Below are 21078 nucleotides of genomic sequence, written 5' to 3' on the forward strand. Positions count from 1 at the left end.
CATTCAGGAGGCACCTGAGGGGGCTATCAATCTGTCACCGGAAAGGGGAGAGGAGCGGGGAGATAGGAGGCAATTGGAAATGGGCATCGCTGGGGACTTTTCCTCCAGCTGGAAGTGTCGCTAGAGAAATATGGAGCAGAGCCATCCCCAAGGTAAGGTAAATGGGGGCTCTTGTCCCTGGCCTTGGGGAGTGGTGCCTGGGAGAGATGAAAATCTGCTCTATCGCATTTCAGACAAGCCTCTTTTCTTACTCCTGATCTGGTCTTGGATTGGGATAAAATTTTACTCCCCTTGCCTGAGAAATGCACTTTCCAGTGCTTCAGCTGACTCAAGGCTTGCACTGATTTATATATAACTTGTGTCTAATTCCTTAATCAAATGCTCTCTGACTGAATAGGAATGCAGTTATTAGAAATTGTGCAGTGCATGAGAGCGACTCAATCTTCTGTTTTATTGATAAACCAGCATGTTAAAACAACGATGCCCGCTGACATGACAGTTCTTTCTAAGGAAGAGGCGGTTTACAGAGCTGTGTAAATCAGAAGTGTCCTTACGCTGTGGTTGGGGAGACATGATATGGCAAAATGTCTACCAATAAAGTGGAGTATTACAGCAAATTACCCAGTTTATACATGCAGGCAAAGCTTCGTTTCTCTTGCCACGTTCGAGAGCCGATAAAGCTTGCAAATGTGATGGGAGCCACTATTTCTGCCTCTGTGCAGCTGTTTATCAGCAGCTTTTTAACACATTTTCACATATTAATGAGGTGGCATAGCAATTCCAGAATTAGAACAGTGGGATGTATCATTGTCTGCCTTATCTCAAGATATGCCTGCTGTCAGCATCATTACCAGGGTGTGCACCATGGAAGATGGAAATTTTGGTGGACGAACCATGTGCACGTGACCTCTCCTTCCCTGTGCCCTCAACCCCCTCATCTCTGATCATACCTGCATTGGCCCTGGCACTGTTATTTACAGGTCTTGATGCATTTTGCAACTTTGTCTTTTTGTTTCATTTTTTCTTTTATTTTAATCAAAGTATAATGGTCTTATTGTATTAGTTTCAGGTGTAAAATAGTGATTCAATATTTTTATACATTATAAAATGATCACCATGATAAGTCTAGTTACCACCTGTCACCATACAAAGTTATTCCAATATTATTGACTATCTTCCCTACGCTGTACATTACATCCCAGTTATTTATTTTATAACTGGAAGTCTGTACCTCTTAAACTCCTTCACCTATTTTCACTCATCCCCCCTCCCCCTCCCCCTGGCAATCACTGGTTTGTTCTCTGTGAGTACGTTTCTGTTTTGCTTTGTTTTCTTTTTTAGATTCCACATAAAGTGAAATCAGATGGTATCAATATTTGTCTTTCTCTGTGTGACTTATCTCACTTAGCAAAATGCCCTCTAGGTCCGTCCAGGTTGCTGCAAATGGCAAGACTTCATTCTTTTTTATGGTGAGTAATATTCCATTACATATCTATATCTATATCACATCTTCTTTATCAATTCATCTATTGATGGATACTTAGGTTGCTTTCATGTCTTGGCTATTGTAAATAATGCTGCAATGAATATTGTTTCATGATTTATGTGTCAATAGGGCTTGAAAATTCTTCTTTCCTTCTCCATTTTCTAAAATAGTCCCTGGCGTTTAATAAGTACTCCATAAATATTTAATGAATGAGTGGGTAGGTGGATGGATGAAAGTGTTTGTTTCCTCAGAGACGAACCTCTGCAGGCACAGTCTACCTGTCATTGTGGCTTCAAGGAAGAAAATAGGTATGAGGCATGGTTTTCCTTGAATTTGCATACAAATGGTAAAATGGCAAATGAGATCTCTGAATTAAGAGCCATCAGAGAACTTACAGAGCATTTAACCTGGAGATTTCCAAACACAGGTCTGCAGCTGGGGCCAGAACAATGCAAAGTTTTCACTAGTTTGCAATGAGATGAGAAAATTAAAAATACAGTGAGTGTTCATGGATCTACATGAATTCTCTGCTAGAATTCTTAGATTAGGTCTTTCTACTTTATTTGGCATTAAAACATCCTTTCTTTTATAAAATGATGGTAATAGTGGATGCTAGCCTTTACTTGGCAAAACGAAAAGATCCTAAGTCCCCCACATTTTGGGAGGTTGGGGAGGGGAAGTTTAATTAGTCTGTGAAATCCCAAAATCTGGAGCCATGGTTTAACTCATCTATGTCTTTTGAAAAAAATTCACTGAAATCACCCTATTGGTTTTAAGTGAGACACTGGGCTGCTTAAAAGAATTAGCTCATTTCAGCAAATGATAAGATGCCTCAAGCCCTACAGGCACCTCTCTGTCTTGTCTCTTCAGAGCAGGGATCCAGGCTGGGCCACATGAGTCTTGCAGTAATGCCATGACTAGGCTATAGGAGATTTCCCAAATCCAGGTCAGTCCCTGTAACAGGAGTACAGAAGCCAATACATTGATGTCTCATACATTTTCTTCTGCTGCAGACGTAGTTGCTGCTTTGTCTTTAGGTGGAACAAATATATGCTCCGACTGTGTAAATACAGAGCCCCTCTCTGAGCTATGAGAATTCTAGTTGGTGTGGGAAAAAAAGACTCTGCATAGACACATCTGCACAATCACGTCTCCTTTCTCTGAATCCCCGCAGCTCCTACTATCTATGCCACACAGCATAGCCCTTGGTTTTTACATTGTCTTCTGTGCTCTGTTTATTATTCACAAGTCTTATCTGCCCTAAAGAATGGGAACACTTTATTTGAATCCTGTTATTAATTGATAAATTTTCTTTTTGTCAACACAATCTTTTTTGGAGGCTGTTGGCCGCTCACGGTTCTACATATGTCGGGGAGATCAGAGATTCTGTCGACCTGGTTTCCAGCCCTGGCTCTGTGACTGGTGGATGAGCAGTGTACGAGTGAGCACTGACTCTCACAGCACCTGGATCCCTGTCACTAAGAGGGAGTAACAGCACTGACCTGCCTCATGGAGCGAAGTGTCATATGCATCAACTGCCTAATGATGCTAAAGCTCTTTGAGAATATAAACGTGAAACATTATCATTATGGTTAATACTAGTCTTCGGTTTTCAAGTTTTTTTTTTCCTTGAAGAGGAGAGGCAGAAAGATTATTTAAAGAAACAGTGAATAGAAGGCTACAGTTTTGTTTTGTTTTTTTTTTTGTGGTATACAGTTTGTTCTTAATTCATGACTGACTTTGATCAGAATGTCATAAGCAGTGGGAATGCGGTCTTGAAGTCCTGAAGGTAACTATTTCTACTTCAGGGCATGAAGGCTTCTCTTTAGGAAGAGAAGTCGTGTTTCCTAAAAGCTCCTGCTACAAAAGAGGCCAAGCTGAGTAGACAGAGCTGGCCTGAGTCTTGAACATCTTGCCATGGAAGGACCCAGAGCAGGAGAGACTGCAATGATTTTTTAAAGTCCCTACAGTTTTTTAGAATTTCAAGAGTGAAAGGATTCTTGGAGATCCAAAAATCCTTGTTCAGTGTCCTTTCCACTTGTGACAGGCATCGGTGGATCCCCAGTGGTATGTCTCCTATTGCTTCTGTAACAAATTACCACAATCTTAGTGGCTTAAAGCAACACAAATTTATTATCTTTCAGTTCTGGAGGCCACAAGTCTGAAAAGAGTCTTAAGGGGCTAAAATGAAGGTGTTAGCAGGGCTGGTTCCTTCTGGATCCGGGGGAGACTCTGTTCCTTGCCTCTTTCAGCTCTGGTGGCTGCCCACATTCCTTGGCTTGTTGCCACATCACTGCAATCTCTGCTCCCATCATCACATGGCCTTCTCTTCTTTATCAAATCTCCCTCTTCCTCCCTCTTATAAGGAGCCTTTTGATTACATTGGACCCACCTGGATAATCCAGGATAATCTCCCCATCTCAAAATCCAGGCCAAGGGAACAGTAACAGCCATGAGGTCAGCACGCTGCGGGGGATGCAGGGGGAGGGTGCAGTAGGAGAAGAGCTCGCTGAAGGGTGCGGCGGGGGGTGGGGTGGGTTGGGGAATGGTGGGCAAGGTCATATAGGATTATGGGCCAAGGTCAGGACTTTGGCCTGTACTCTAAGTGAGAGGGAAACTACAGTTGGATTTTGAGCAGAGGAATGAATGACATGATCTGACTTGCATTTTTCCAGGACCACTCTGGCTTCTGGGTGGAGACAGGAGGCTCTTGCAATAATCTAGGCAATAGGTCATGGTGGTTGGATCAAGGTGGTGGGAAGTGGTGGATTTCTGGATATATTTTCAAGGTTGAGCTGTTAGAATTTGCTGATGAATTGGCTGTGGGGTGTGAGAGAAAGACAGGAGTAAAAGTTGACTCCTAGGTTTTTGGTTTTAGCAGCAGGAAAGTGGGGAAAAACTGCAGGAAGAGAGAGATGTGGGAAGAAGATGGAGAGTGGGGTATGGACATATTAGGATTTGAGAATTACAAGTGGAGATGTGTCAAGCTATGCAGCTGGATTTGCTAGTCTATAGTTCAAAGGAGAGGTAGGGAAAATCTTCAGAAAATACTCAAAACCTATAAAGCCTGCTTACTTGTTAAAGGATGAAGGAGAAGCCCTTTAATACGACATCTAGGATTTTCTATGGGTTGGTTTTAGCCTCATCTCTCATTGAGCTCCTACACCCAAGGTTTCAATCACTGATATCTTTCAAAACCCCTTGCCCTTTCATGCTTCATTGTCTCTACTTGTGTTGTTCCCTCCACCTGGAATATGCATCCCTCCCTTGCCACCAAAATCCTGTTCATCCTTCAAGGCCTGTGAGCCCCTTCTGATTGCTTTAGTTGAAATCCATCATCCCCTCCTCTGTGCTCCCAGGTAGACAGATGGTGTGTTCTCCATCTACCTTATATCTGACTACTTGTGTTTGTCTATATCCCTTCTAGATTGTGAGTTGCTTGAGAGTAGGGAAGGACCATGGTTCATTGGTGCTTATATCTCGAAGATGTCTCCAAGATGGAGACAGACAGGGGTGTGATCCTGAAAATCAGAATCCTCAGTCTGTCAGTTTACCACTACTGGTTTTGAGGTAGAAATGCATGAAGACATGGCCAGACAAGAGTACACTATTGATGACTACACGTTGTTGGCCAAAACCCGCATGTGGAACCCATAGCCGAGGGAGCTCGCTTCACCAGGTGAGAGTCACAGTTTCTTCTTTGCCTCCTGAAGAGCTCAAGGATTAGACTAAAAACTGGCTTCCTTGGTCCCTTTCTCACACCCAGGCCTTGACCACTGTGTGTGAAGGCAAGAGGGCAAGGACAATTGAATCTAACAGGGAGATGGTCCAGGGAAATACAGCTTAGAGCAGAGCTGGGCTAAGTTAACCCCTGAGGCATTGGGAGATGGGGGTGGTAGGAAGTTGAAGGCTTAACTTATCACACTAACCAAATATAGGGACATAGTCTGGAAATTGAGGGACTAGATAGGAGGGGAGAGAGCCAGGCAGGGATGCAAGAGCATTTGACCTGTTGCTTATTGCACAGAATCTCCTATGCTGCATCAATGTCCAGTAGTGCTCTAAGCAGTGTCCCACACCAGTGCACCTCCTCCTTGGCAATGAGCTGCAATGAGGAGAGCCTGATTCCACCACGAGATGGAGCCTGCCCCTGCATCTGGCCCTGATTTTCACCTAGCAGGTGCTGAATAAGTTTTCATTGGATTTGCCAAATTGGATAAATCCTCAGGAATGCACATGTATTCCCAATGGAAAGACTTAGGGGTATCTCTGTGTCAATGACAGCAAGTGTGATAGAAATCTAAGGTTTTCTTGCAATCCTAGTATAAGACATAGTATAGTGTAGTGGGTAAGAGTGAGGGCTCTGGAGCTGTGTGACCTTGGACAAGTTAACCTTCCAGGGCCTCAGTTTCCTCATCCATAAAATGGGAGTAATGATATTTCTCACCTCAGAATGTTTTTGAATTAACTAAATGAGTTAATACTTGTAAATACTTATAACAGTGCTGGGCACATAGTGAATGTTGGATATGTTCTAGCTATTTTATAAGTGTGGGTTAGCTATAGAATGTCAGAGAGTCGTATGTCAGAGGATGTCTCTAGGTCTTTGTTCTAAAAAGGTTTAAAATTTCTGAGGAAGAAAGATTTAGATTTTTATCACGCTGTCAGTCTCTTTTACCTGAATATTTTACCTGAATATGCAGCCCATATCCTGGCAGCACACATGACTCTTCTTATCCAGAGGGACGACCATTATTGGAGCTGGTTATGGGGCTGATATTCAGGCAGCTGCTTTTGGGCATGATCCCAAGTGAAATGTTTGAGCTGGCTCTTCCCTCAGACTCAGAAGTCACCTGCTAATGTGAACTTCAATGGTCCTGGGATGCTCAGCTGGAATCTCTGGCTTGTGTCACACCAAGCAGGTGGTCTGGGACCAAAGGGACAGTAATTGGCAACAATGGTTGTTGGAAGGTTACCAAGGCCCGGGAACATTCTCATTGGTTGTGTGTGTGTGTGTGTGTGTGTGTGTGTGTGTGGTCTCTCCAGATGGGTAAAAAGGGTCATACTAGGAATCCCTGAAGCAGTATTTTCTTCTCAACTTTCCTGGCTTTCATTGTTCAGAATTTCATTTTTGTCTTGGTAGTTTGAGGATCTTTTCAGTACATCCTTCTGCTCTTTTCTCTCTCCTATTAATATTTGTCTGACCAGTTAGAACTGTGACCTGGGAATCCTACATGCCTTTCTGATGGTATCCTTTTAACTTTTTTATTCACCTTTTTAAACTACATTTCCCCCCATTTCTATGAGGATCATCCTTGAGCAGTGAAAACTCTTGATGGTAAGAGGTGTCCAGCAGGGGCAGAGGGACTCTTAGGTAAATAAAGACTTCTGTTTTGCTGCCTGATTAACTAAACCTCCCCTCTCCCTATATTCCAGTGTCAATAACTCCTGTCACTTTCTGAATTCCAAGAGGAGAATTTACTTTTGAAATCAGAAAAAAAATCAATGCTCAAAGGCCTCTCTTTTTTGAACCCTATTTAGTTGGATCAGTTATAATCTTTTATTTCCTGTGATAGATTTTACACACAAATATTCATTCAACAAATATTTACTAAGTGTCTGCTGGGGCAAGACCCAGTTCTAGCGTTAAAGGGGAATATAAAATATATAATACATTTCTATCTATCTACACATATGATGTACATTATACTCTAACTGGGGGGGACACAGCGTATGCAAAAGTGGGGGACCATACTGAAGAAAGAGTTGAGAAACAGTGCTTAGGACCTCATGACTTTTGCTCAGTTTGTTATAAAGAAACTTTTTTTTTTCTTACAGGGAGGAAATAATTCTGATGTCACTGAAATGTGTGAAGATTCATCCCTCCCCCGAGGGTATGTGTTCAAAGGGGGTGGTCCACACTTAAATTCTACCCAGAGCATTGTTGCTTATGGCCCATGAGCCCTTTGGGATGTACTTTGTGGCTGCCCGTGGGGTCCTATGCCCTCTTCTGAGAGGAGGCAGCTTAGTGCGAGGCAGATCCAGGTTCCACTCCCTGCTCCTCCACCTGCTGTGTGCCTTTGGGTGAGTTACTCAACTTCTCTGAACCTCAATTTGATCATCTGCAAAACAGAGATAGTAGCACCTACCTCATGATGTAAAAATTAAAGTGAGATCATATATGTACCATACATGGTTCATAGAAAATGAGCAGTTTACGTAAATTCCCTCTATTCTTATACCAAGATTTACATTTTCTTTTCCTTTTTTTTCTTCTCCTTTTAATTTCCTTTTTTCTTGTAGTAGGGACGAATGTCCGAATCACTTCAATTAGTCCATCTGGGTTCCAGGCACATCTGAGATTAATATCAGCCAGAACTTGAGCATCATTGCCAAGATGTGAGCTCCTTAGGCTGGCACATGGACCACATGAACGGACTTTCTTCTAGTGCTAGGTGATGCTAATTGCCATCTGATCTGAAGCCAGAGTTGCTTTCCTTTGTTTAATAATTTATATCTTCTCTGAGAACACCGAGCTAAAGTTTAAAACTACAGAAAGGAATGATTTATCTAAATGCCAACAAAGCTAAAGGCAGCAAAATCACCCAAACTCCCTTTGTGGGCTGCTGTTCACTCACCACCCCAAATACCAGGTGGCATTTGAGGGAGTGTACATGTGGGACAGCAAGAGAGTAAAGTTCCTGAGGTTTTAGGTCTTGGTCCAGCCTCACTCTGTAGGTGTTGCCAGCTCAGGCTGGCTGAGAAGCAGGCAGGACTCATGGAAATGAGCATATCACAGTCCCAGGGCCCACCTCCTGGGGCTGCACTGTATTTCAACTTATTTTTTCATCAAGCAGTTATGAATACCTACTATGTGGCAGGTTGTCTGCTGGGCATTGTGCAAAGTTACAAAGCTGGAGATTGCTGCTCTCAAGCAGTTCACAGTCTGGTGCAGAAAAAAGTCCATTAATAGTTATAGTTAGGGAGGAATAGTTAGGGAGGAACACCTCCCCTGCCCCATCCATGCTTCCCGAGTGACAATAGAGCAACAACCGCCTCCAGTATTTTTCCTCCTTTGTGGCATTTTGGGAGGGTGGAATTGGGGAGGGTGGGGGAGTACAACTGGAATAACAGGAATAACCATTTAAAACTGGAATAACAATTTAAAGCAATTGCAGTGTGCCAGGTATAGAACTAGGCATTTTATATCTCATATCTCATTTAACTGGTATATTCAGAACGAAACAGTTTCTGACATGTAGATAGAAACAGATCTGGAATTGTCAGCAGTGTCCCTTCCTGATCAGATTGAGAGATCCAGTTTCACTCTACAAACACACATTAGTTAACAAAGGGCTGTTGCTACCTGATTGTGCCTTGAAGCTGACCTTGTCTGCTCAGGTGCCAAAGGAAACTCTCTCCGTTTTAGGAAGGCTGTAACAGCTGTCACTGAGGTGTCGCTGGTCAGAGCACAGTAAACATTAACCGATCTTTGCACCTTTGGTTTCCTCTAACTGGAAGGTTCTTCCCCTCCATCCTCCTGGCCAGCACCCCAACCTCCTCGACTTCCTGCAGGACCCCCTTCTCCAGCAAGTCTCCCTCAGCACTGTAGTTACATGGAGCACCCCTGCTCCCTGGCATTCTTGTCGTTGAACTTTTCTCTGTAGCAAAGATTGTCATCAAACAGAACGCATTTTACTTCTTTCTTCTTTGTCTCCTCCTTCCCCCCACAAAAGGTGAGCTCTACGAGGCCTGGGAGTCTTGCCATTTAGGTTTCCCTGCTGTATTCTCAGCACCCAGGACAGTACCTGGCCCAGAGTAGGTGATCAATAATATTTGTTGAATGAATCAATGACATGATGCTATTAGGAAAAAATGACTCTGTGTAGCCTAAGGGTGGAGTGAGACCTTTCCTACAATGGCAGGATCAGGGAATGTACCATTCATTGATTGATTCATTCATCCACTAGGTAACTTGTGCCTGGCACAGTGCTGCTAGGCTTTGGGGTAACAAATGTAATGAGACACGGTTTCTGCTTCTAGAGGACTCTGTCTGTTGAGGGAAATGGACCCCAACTAATATTAATGGTGATACTGATGGTGGCTTGCATTTAATGGAACATACTACAGGCCAGGTGCTGTTCTAAGCATGTTTATGCATTATTAACTCTTCTAATTCTTACAAAAAATGAGGTAGGTATGACTCTTATGCCCAGTTTGCAGCTGAGGAAACAGAGGTACAAAGAGGCCACGCATTCTGAGGTGTGAATGGGGTGTGTGAAAACAGCTTACATTGTAACTGGTCACTTGCTTAGAGTGGAGAGGGCCACGTGGGCAGCTCTGAGAGGCTTACGGATAATAATCACTCTCCTGCCCCCATCCCCATTGACCGGTTCTTATAGTTGCTGGACACTTCTACCTCCCTCACTTCAATCCTTGCTGCTCTAGACCTGGTCTCCCCTGAGCTCTCAGCGAATGCTCTCCTTCTGACCCTCATGACTCCCTGTTCTTATGCTCCTGAGTCTGCAGGCCCTTCCCGTGCTCTAAAGCAGGGAGGCTCAGCCCGGACGTCCCAATTCCCCACTCTGTGCTCTCAAAGCTGTGACTTCAGACACTCCACATTGGGTCCCGCTGTCCTCTGCAGGAGGGGAGAGACTGTGACCGGCCCAGATTCCACCACTGCTGACTCTGGGCGGGGTCCACGAAGGTCTGCCCTCACCAAAAGGGTCTTTTGGGAGTCTCCAAAAGAAGAGTTTAACACTGTCACCCCTCTCACCTTGTCTGTTCTCCCCATAGTCCCTTCTGAGTCTTGGGTGACCACACTTTGTACATCAAAACCCTAGGCGGTCACTTGTCTTCCTCACCTAATGATGTGTTACAGAAAACAAGCTTCCATTACTTGCAAAAGTGTGATGGGAACATGAATATTAATAACTCCCATGGGTTTCCTGCAAACACCCGTCACCACGGCTTAGAAACCTTGTTCTGGTCTGCTCAGTAGAACAAAAATAAAGGATTCATGAACCCAGCTTAGGCGGAGTACTTCCTGGGGCTTTGAACTGCAGTGCTCCTGCAGCACTGAGGTGGGGACTGTGCTCCCTTCACCTGGGTTTTGGCAGGAAGGTGTTTGACTTTGGTCACGGACAAGACTTGGCAGCTGCATCAGGACCCAGTGGAGCTGCATCAGGGATTTCTTTTGATCGAGAAGAAAGTTCTCCATGGTGACAGCATCTTGGTGAGCAGGTGCATTAGATCTAAGCCAAGTCAAGTTGGAATGATGCTAGAATCCAGAGCTGGTCCAGCACCGATTCGTAGAACTTCAGGGCTCACCGATCATCATTTGGAGTACACTGAGGCCACAAGAGGCAGGAGAAAAGTCAGCAGCAGGGCCAAGGGTACAGAATCTGGAGATGACCGTTCCTTTGGAGAACCCTAAAGCAAGGATAATGTTGCCCTTGTTCTATAATCAGGGTTTCCACTAAAGTCTGCTGACACAGCTTTTTCAGAAAAAGTCCTTTTCTCCAGGGAATCTTCAAGTATATGCCACTTTATGTTCCCTGGGTCTCTAGATGCCTGTTCAGGATCTCATAGGGTTGAGTCAGGCTGTGGTAGAGCTCATAGGTTTCCCATCTCAGGCAATGCTGTTCTGGTAAGTAGTGCTCCCAGGATCTGAAGGGAATTCCTGGCTGAGCTGGAGATTGGATAGATTACAAGGAGACTGGGGTTGGGGAACGTAACGGCCCTGTTTCTTGGGTTCTGCTGCCCCAGGAACCCCATGTGATCTTTAGGGTTTGAGCCCTTGGTTTGATGGCTGTTCAAGAACGCTAAAGCCTGGGTCCCGTAGTTGAAAAGTACTGTTGAAATTTATTTTAATGTGTATTGTTTGTGCATTTTTTAAATTTGGGATTAAAAATCATCCATATTTCTAGCTCACAAAAATAAAATTAAAATCTTTTGGATTTTCTAGAGAAAAATATCTTCTTAGGTAATTTCAATGTGATCAAGGTAGCATCTATTTTGCTGAACTTTAGGTCAATCATTAAATCTATGGTGTTAATGAAAATGCTCATTTTCTCGGGCAGCAGCATGCAGAATCTCTCTGCGGTACAATTAACAGTGGTGGAGAAATCTCTGCCAGTTCTTCTAGCTGTCAGATTTTCCTGTAGTTGGCATGCCAGTGTTTCATCGCAGAGCAGGCCATGCAGGTGAAAGTCATGGAATAGTCATAGCTTTCTTCCTAATATACTTCATTGCAGGAGGCCAATCCCCCACAGAGTTCTGACATAGGATGCGTTGATCACAGCGGCCTCTGCCCAGCAATGTTTACCCAGGAGGCAGCCTGGTATCATCACGGAAGGAGTGAAAGAGTTGAAGCTGGAAGATCTACAGAGTGAGTCCTGGCTCTAAAATTTGCTAGCTGTGTGATTCTGCCCATTCTGATCTTCAGTTTTCCCTTCCATAAAATGAAAATAAAAATAACAACTGCTCTTTCTACTTTATAAAATTATCCTGAGGATAATATGAAACCTTTTATGGGAAATAGTTTTAAAGACTGCATTGCTAAAGGGTTGTTGCTTTTGTTGGCTATTGCATAGAAATAGAGTTAGTTAAACTTTTTTAAAGAATATCCAAAAGCATTCTTTGAACTATTGTAAAGTGATTGCCAGGCGTGTGCAATAAAAGCGTATAATATAGGAAGGCTACTTTTCCAGTCAAAAAGGAAAAAAAAGCTGACATGGTGATTATAACAGATAATGTTGGCTATCTATTCAACATCTGTTCTTACGTCACTCCTTTCTCCTTTGTATTGGGTTGGCCAAAAAGTTTGTGCTGGCCAACCCAATAAAAGAACCCTGATTTTGTTACGTATCTACCGTTATCATGACCACATGTTTCAAGGGCTTTAACCCAGAAGCAGGCCTAGATTGGTCTAAGCCAATGGTTCCTAAACTTTCATATGCATCAGAATCACCGGGACGGCTTGTTAAAACTCCAGTTGCTGGGCTCCCGCCCGAATTTAGTTGGTCTGGGTGGTGGCAGAGAATGTGTATCAGGTGATGCTGATACTTTGGTCTGAAGACCATATGCTTTGACAGCCACTGTCTGAGCCAATCCTGGTGGTCCCATCCTCCTTGCCAGTTACTGGTTAGATACAGATACATGAAGCAGCTCTGCCCAATGAGATGTGATAAGTGCTGGGGGCTTATGGGAAAGGGTTTCTCACTCTTCAATAGAGACACAGGGAAGAGGTGGCTCCTTTTCTACCTCTGGACAGTGTCTCTGGGTAGAGCCCCTGGGACTGCTGCAGGTATTCTGGTACTATGAAGGGAGCAACGCTGAAGACAAAGTAGACGCTCTGAGAATGACTAAGCAAAAATGATGTAAGGCACCTGGGTCCCTAATGATGTCCTTGGGTCACAAAATTAACTGTGGAGTTGCCTACCTTTTATTTGTTAAGCCATTTTGAGTTGGAGTTCTCTGTTACTTTCAGTCAAAGTTAACTTAGTGGATAAAGTGATAATGTTAAAATTTCTTTTCTGTCACGGGGACATGGGGGTAGGTTATGGGATAGGATCCCTGAGCCTTACTGGGGGCAATGGGAGATGGCTGGCATTAGAGATTGCACTCAGCCATGAACCGCGAACCTTCATCAAGGTCTAACTATCAGGAGAAGATTCGGGAAGGACCAATTTAGGAAGGGCTGGAGGTAGTGAGCAAATCAGGGTGTGAGTAAAGAGTTCCCAACCTGGGAGATGTGACCATATTAGAATAGGTTGGGAGCATGTGATGAGTGGAAAGGTATGCTGGGTGCCTTAAGAACGGCAAACTTTTGAGGATTTTGTGGTCTGATGTGTGGGAAGGTGAGCCCAGGATTGGAAAGAACAGCTGAGGAAAGGCAGGCTAAGGGAATTGGAACTGGAAGTAGAAAATAAACAAATGTCAAAGGGACTTGGGAGCTTGTGTGCTGATCGAGACATTGTGTCCCGAAACGATATTTATTTGATACTGTTTTGACACCAGTAAAGCTATTCTCAGTTAAAAGGCAATGTGGGTTCCTGAAGTGGCCTTTATCCGGTGGTTTGTATGCCATCGGGGGCAGCCAGTGATTTCACAATAATTACTAAGAACTCTCTTTTCCTCAGACTCTAGGACTGTTGCACCTGTGTTCTTCTAGCACCTGTGGGCCTGATCTGTGACCTTTTGGTGTTTGTCCCATTTCCTTCCTATTAGTCTCCCGAATGTCTTCAGTGGGCTGGTACCTACCAACCTTACCTGCAAACATTACCTGCTGTGGTTCTGCCCCTTCTCTCCTGCTCATTGCCAGGCCCAAGGGTCCCTGTTCTCAACATTGGTGATGCAGCAATGAAAAGGCAGATCCTTGATCTCAGGATGCTCAGTCTAGGGCAGCGCTGTCCAGCAGAAATACAATGCAAGCCACATACGTAGTTTTAAGTTCTCTAGTAACCACATTAAAAAAAGTAAAATGAAACAGTGTTATTAATTATAATAATATATTTTATTCATCCCAATGGTTCTCAACCAGGGGAGATTTTGCACCTGGGGGCATTTGACAATGTCTAACAATGTTACTTGGAAATGTCATTAGGCAATTTTTGGTTGTTATAACTGGGAGTGTGCTAGTGGTATTTAATGGGTGGAAGCCAGAGATGCAGCTAAACATCCTACAGTGCACAGGGGACAGCTTCCCACAACAAAAAACTATGTAGCCCCAAATGTCCATTGTACTGAGGTTGAAAAATCCTGATTTAACTCAGTATATCCTGAACATTTCATTTTAATATGTAATCAAATATAAAAAAATCATTAATTTGATATTTTACATTTTTTAAATTTCTAAATTTTAAAGGCTGGTGTGTATTTTACACTTGCAATACATCTCAATTCAGGCCAGCCATGTTTCAACCGCTCGATTGCCACGTGTAGCTAGCAGCTACAGCGCAGGCATAGGGAGTGTATATTCAGAGTCCAGGAAGCTCTCTGTGACCCCAATTTCCTGGACACAGCAAATATGGTGAGATGCAAAGTCCTGCTACCTTTGTGAGACCAACATGATAAGGAATTGGGATAAAAGGGTTGCACAGCGTCTCTCTGATCACTAAATTAGGTAAGAATGTAGATACATTCAAAACAACATCTATCCAGCCTCTTACATTATTTCCCTGCAAAATGTCATCAAGAGGTGGTAATTTCTTATTCCCTCAAGGCAAAAGTCACCATACACCATTGGGAAGATTACGGAGAGAGAGGTATCTTCAATGCAGCTCTGAGGATTTAGATATTGATCACTAAGGCTTTCATGTAGTTAAAACAAACAACCAAGCAACAACTTTTGCCTCTTCCAAAACACGCTGTAGTTTTTCCCTTTTGAAAAATGAGAAATAAAGGGTTTCAGGTTAAAAAGAAGGTGACCGTGCAGTAATCAGAGCTTTAGAACAATCCAAACTGACCTTGGCGCAACATGCTGTACTTTTTTTTTTTTTTTTTTTTGTGGTACGCAGGCCTCTCACTGCTGTGGCCTCTCCCGTTGCGGAGCACAGGCTCCGGACATGCAGGCTCAGCGACCATGGCTCACGGGCGCAGCCGCTCCGCGGCATGTGGGATCTTCCCAGACCGGGGCACGAACCCGTGTCTCCTGCATCGGCAGGCGGACTCTCAACCACTGCGCCACCAGGGAAGCCCAACATGCTGTACTTTGTAATCCCCAATTTGAAGGCTTTGCGGCATCTCATTAGTCTGGAGTTGCAGTACAGGTAACTCTGTATTGAGTGAGTAATTAAATGTGACACAGAAGCAGGTGCATGGATTAGTGACACACCCAGGGGTCTCTCTGAGGCAGCCTTTCCTGTCTCTGGCCATGAGGTAAGGTGTAGAGAGGGTTAGCAGAGCTCCTGCAAGAGGGATCCTGGTGCAAAGGCAGAGCAAGATTTCTTGCATTATCTGTGGGTCAGGGCAATGTGCCAGTAAGTGTGGGGATGTCCATTCTGGAAGCCAGGCCTCATCTATGATGTGACAAGGTCACCTCTGTAGTGCTGCTGATCCTTTCTGGGCTAATGCTGGGAATCCATCCTCAGCTTTCCTGAGCAAACTGCTCATTCTGTCTTTAGTAGTACAAGGGCCTGCAGTGTTACTTGAAGTCAGAGTGAAGAATGCTTCCCATTCTTCCAGAGCCCTCTGAAACCAGAGCGTATCTGACACAGTCAGGCTTTGTCTAAAATGAAGGAAGACAAAAAGAGCATTTCTGCATTTTTACAGTGTCAACATGACACTTATTTTCATAGAATTGAAGGTTAGGAGAGAGGCTCACGTAGTTTACTTTTCTGTTTCCAGAAAGGCTTTCATTCAGCTTTCCCACACACCTGAAAATCTACCCTATTTTTCAAAGTCTGCCAGGGAAGGAGTTTATAAAAATCTTTTTGGAAACAAATTCAGGTTCTCATCAGCCCTCAATGAACCTATATAGAGCACTTATCCTGTGCAAGGAATTATTTAGAAGCAAAGAGATTAAAGGAAAGAGAAGGCAGCTTCTCTTTTTAAGGAACTCATGAGAGAGACATAAAAAGACAGGGGGTAACAAGTGCCAAAGGAATGGCACAGCCATGAAGGCCTGTAGGAGTTGAGAAGAGGAAACTGACGCGGGGCTGGGTGAGAGGAAAGATCTCCTGGAATAGGTGAAATTCAAGCTGGTCTTCCGGGGTTGGAGAGCGGTGAAGGGCCTGGTGTGAGGAAATCCCATCTCATGCTCTCCTGTCCCCTGTCCTCTTTTTAAAGTTCACTCCCTGCAATGTTTCAGCAGCAATGCAAGGTACCACAGCTGCAAGACGAATCAGGCCTGCTCCCAGCCTCTAGGAACTCACAATGGACTAATGCAAATTTCCAGAAATTTGATCTTCCATAGAGATGTGACACTTGCTCACTCATTTAACAAATATTTACTGATCATGTGTTGTGTGCCTGGTCCTGTTCTTGATGCTAATGATACAGTGGGAAACAAGACAGATTCAAGCCTTGCTTTATAAAGTTCATGGTCTAGAGGTGTGGGAAACAACAAACAAATAATTACAAGTGTGATAAGAATTATAAAAAGGGGGCAACAGGTGCTATGGGAGTATGAAGATATTCATCTAATCTGGGAGAGAGGGCTTTCCTTGGGTAGTACTGTTTAAGCTGTAAGAGGGAAGAACAAATCTGACTCCATATTGGATGTTCCTTTTACTTTAACCTTTGTATTAATAAAGCATGAAATTACTTAAGTGTCATATTTATAATAAGTATCATCTTCTTCTTTGAAGTAATGAAAAAGACGATTTTCACATTTTCAAAATACTAATGATAATTCAACACATTAAATTACTACAAACACTCAAATGTATGTGATCACGGGCCAGTTCTTCTGGTGTGTTTATTTTTTATCTTTTACACCATCCTCTATTGCTTGCTACATGTTAAGAACTGTTGCCTGTAGCCTGAAATATACAGGATAGCCCATTCTCAAGGCTCTGACCTTTAAAGGTATAACACTTTCCAATTCATATAGAGAAAAAAAGTTGCAGAACAGAGAATAACATTTGTCTTTTCAGAGGTTGACAGGGGCATCATGACCTGACCTACGTGGACAGCTGTAGGAACAAAGGATTCTGACACTAAGAAGTTTACAACAACCAACCTCACCCCCTCCCCTTTTACTATAAAAGGAGCCTGAATTCTAACTTGGGGAAGATGGTTCTTTGGGAAACTAGTCCACCATCTTCTTGGTCTGCTGGCTTTCCAAATGAAGTCACTATTCCTTGCCTCAATAGCTCGTCTCTTGATATATTGACCTGTCGTGCAGTGAGCAGTATGAGCTTGGACTCGGTAACAAAGCCAATAGGTGAGTGCCGAACTGAGTAAACCAGGTGAAGGGGGAGAGGAGAACAAGGAGAGAAGGATGTGCCTGTCAGAAGGAGAAGACTCCAAAATATCCAAAGTGGAGAGAATGTGGTGTTTTTGAGGAACAGAAAAATGTCCAAGATGGTGGCAGCAAGGACGGAGATGAAGTCCAAGAGTTAGGTCAGGCCCCTCCTGGGCTGGAACATGACCACATGTGTCCCTGGCACAATGGCCAAAACAAACACCCTGTCTTTTCTCCCAAGGACAGGTGTGGAGAGGAGGCTGCCACATTGCACAGTTGGTCAGAGAGCTGGTGAAGACCCTGTGCATCTTGTCTAGGAGGGTCTCTGCCCAGACCCCTGCACCTGTCGCCTCCCCTCTACCCTCACCAGCCTCTGGACTGAGGACTCATGTATTCCCTCCACCTCCAAGCTCTGCTCCACTGGTCCCTGGGTTACTCCTGACTGTGAAGGACCTGCTGTGAGGCTGAGTTCTTGAGTGCCTGGTACCCAGTCTGCTCAATGAGTGTGTGTTTCTGCTGTGCTGGGAGGGATGTCTGGTATTCAGTTTTTTCTTCTGGTGGATTGGGCCCTGAACGCCTGAGAAGGCTCCAGGCAGCAGTCTCTAAATACCACTGAGTTAGTTCATAATTGGACTTCTGCCTCAGTTTCCCTGCTTAATATTCCAGTTACCTGCTGAGGCTGGAGTTCTGCCCAGAAACTCCAGTACCCGATGTTTACTGAGTGCCTGAGACAGTGTCAGGGTGCTGAGGATGGTGTAAAAGATAAAAAATAAACACACCAGAAGAACTGGCCCGTGATCACATACATTTGAGTGTTTGTAGTAATTTAATGTGTTGAATTATCATTAGTATTTTGAAAATGTGAAAATCGTCTTTTTCATTACTTCAAAGGAGAAGATGATGCTTATTATAAATATGACACTTAAGTAATTTCATGCTTTATTAAAAATTTTGATCTTGTAGGTGTCAGCAATTGCTTCTTTCTTTTTCCAGTTGACAGATAGCAGTTTGAATATTCATTACATTTTTATGTTACAAAATCCACATGAGATAAAAACTGGCACTGGTTCCAGAGATGGAACAGAGTCCAAAGTTCTTAATTTGACACTCAAAGCCTCTCACCATCCAGCTCCAACCTCCTGCCACTGCTCCTTTCCACGTTCTCCACCCTTAGGCTTTCTCCTCTATGTTTGTGCTCAAACTGTCCCCTTTGCCTGGAATGTCCTCCCCCTTCATCTTTATATGCCATCATCCTCGTCCATGAAGACCTCTTCTCTTCTGTTTCCATTGGCTTGCCCCTTTTCTCCTCTGGCTTTGAATTCTTCCTCTACCCCTGGTTCCTCATTTTCTATCTTCTTCTTTAGCATCTTTCACTTGGACCCCTGCTCAGACTCATGTTCTCATAAAACAGCTGTGTATAGCTAACATTGATTTTTGAGGTCTAGCCTAGAAAACTAATGAAAAAATGTCTTCCTGATTGTACAGTTAAAATAGTTTCTTTTTAAACTGGGGAAATATGGAAAGTATGAAGAGCACAAGGGTTTCCACCAGCTGTGGAGGAATGGTCAAGAGTGCAGGCAAGTTACTTAGCTTCTCTGAGCCTTAGTATTCTCATCTGTGAAATGGAAGTGATAAACCCTGTCTCACTGGCTTACTGTGAATATTGCATGACTGTTATGTGTAAAACGCCCAGGAGAGTTTCTGATGAGAAATAAGCACTACTCCTTACTTGGTAATTATTGTTATTATAACAACCATGGTAACATTTTCAAACTCTTATTTATACTGTTATTAAAAATACTTCATAAATTCCAGCCAGCAATCTTTCAGGCAAAATTCAGATCCGTTTTGTTTTCAAGCTGGAGGCTGCTTCTTCTCCCAGGGTAGAGAAGTGACCTGCCTTCTATCCCAGAAGCATTCACAGGTGTCACCAGGAAGTGGAACAAACATACTTGACTCTCTTGTCTATGCCTTCAGATCATGTGAAGCAACTGAACAGTCACTTGGGTGTGAAACCAACAGAAGGTGCAGGTTCAGTCACTTGACTCAGTAACAGGTGCTGTTTATAGCACCCAAGTTCTTTCCTGGAATCTTTTCATGTTTGTGACATGCACCATGTGTTAAGAGTGCACGCATGCCATGTTTAGTCACAATGCGACAACCAATGGCAGGCACGACCTTTCGTTTAGACAACCAGGTGGAGCCCTCTGGGTCGAGTGTGGGCTCCTCCTTAGCTCACCCAACCTTCCTCCCTGCACCACTAAGGCCGTCAGGATGACTGGCTCACATCCTGTTAGGAAGAATTACCACAATCACTAATGGGTAGTTAGGGACAGCGTTCCAGTTTAAAGGCTTCCATGGGCTGTGAAAACTAGAGAGTAAATAATCGTTTATTAGCCAGTCACTTAGAGGATGCCACATGGAATGACGTTCCAGCACTTCAAAACGCACAGAAGCCGTATATCATAATGGACCATAAAAGTTACGTGCGAACAGGCTGTAAAACTGAACAACTGTTTACCTCGGTGAAGGTTTTATTTACATGCCCTCTGGCAGACACTTAAATGTACTTCATATGGGGCTGCCGATCACAGCTTCAAGCAGAGCCTGCATTAAGTGGAGATGCATTGGGTAGACACCAATTGCAATGTGATATCAGGGGCCTGGGGACGGTCTCTCAGGCTCCCTCCAAAACGCGTTTTGCCTGCTTGATGCTTAAAATTTCTTGAAATCAAAGCTCTATTTCTACAATTACAGAAAATTCAATTTGACAAGTTCAACATTGGATTCAACATAAAGTATCATGGAATGCACAAATAGCCAACATTTATAGTGCTATGTTCTTTACCGAGCACTTCCACACGTGGAATCTTCTTTGTCCTCCAACACTCCAGTAAGATGAATCATTTCCTCCGATTATGAGGAAGGACCTATGACTTGGAGAAGTTCAGTGACTTGTCCAAGGGCACATGTGGGTCATGGCAGAGGCTGGACTGGAATCTGGTGCTTCTGAGGATGACTCCTTAGTGCACTTTCAACGAGAGCAGGCTCTTTCATTAAACACCCTATAGAGGAAGTTCTTGACCTAAATTCATACCATCCTGAGAGCCAGTTTTGAAAGGTGGAGATGCGGATGAGAGAGTTGGGTCAGCAGTCTTCCTGGGCCCTGCTCAGCTGGGGTAGGCCCAGAGATCTCCTTCTCCAGGGATGTTCCTGCCCAAGCTGACTGGTGAGTGTGCACACACTTCCTTTAAGCTTTGCCGAGTTGATCCCATTCCACACTTGTGTTCCCTGCTGGGATTGGAGCCCTGTTCTGATCCCCAGTCTCCTTGGCTAAAGTTCTAGAAACTTGCTACTTCCTTGCTGGTTCTCTGTCCCAGGAGGCTATTCTCTGTCCCTTTTGCTTCTACCCTCAGCTGGTTTCTTTTCCTTTTTAAAAAATTTGTATTGGAGTATAGTTGATTGATAATGTGTTAGTTTCAGGTGTACAGCAAAGTGATTGAGTTATACATATACATATACCCACACTCTTTAAGATTCTTTTCCCATATAGGTCATTACAGAGTATTGAGTAGAGTTCCCTATGCTAAACGGTAGGTCATTATTAGTTATCTATCTTATATATAGTAGCATGTATATGTCAACCCCAATCTCCCAATTTATCCCTCCCCTCTTTCCCCAC

General features: G+C 43.7%; 1 protein-coding gene across 1 annotated transcript in view; it reads left to right on the forward strand.

Annotated features, from left to right (window-relative positions):
• The window catches only part of LOC111165700 (protein transport protein Sec16B-like), a 142307-nt gene that overhangs the window by 37644 nt on the left and 83585 nt on the right, over positions 1 to 21078 (forward strand). The window contains exon 12 of the mRNA XM_089910749.1: positions 1 to 11876. This exon is cut by the window's left edge and continues 24642 nt beyond it. The gene's annotated coding sequence lies outside the window, so the exon portion shown is untranslated. The remainder of the gene's footprint in view (positions 11877 to 21078) is intronic.

The sequence above is a fragment of the Delphinapterus leucas genome, chromosome 1, assembly GCF_059928025.1.
Source record: "Delphinapterus leucas isolate spDelLeu-1000000601 "Yukka" chromosome 1, BTC_Dleu_Yukka2, whole genome shotgun sequence".
NCBI classification, from domain to species: Eukaryota; Metazoa; Chordata; class Mammalia; order Artiodactyla; family Monodontidae; genus Delphinapterus; species Delphinapterus leucas.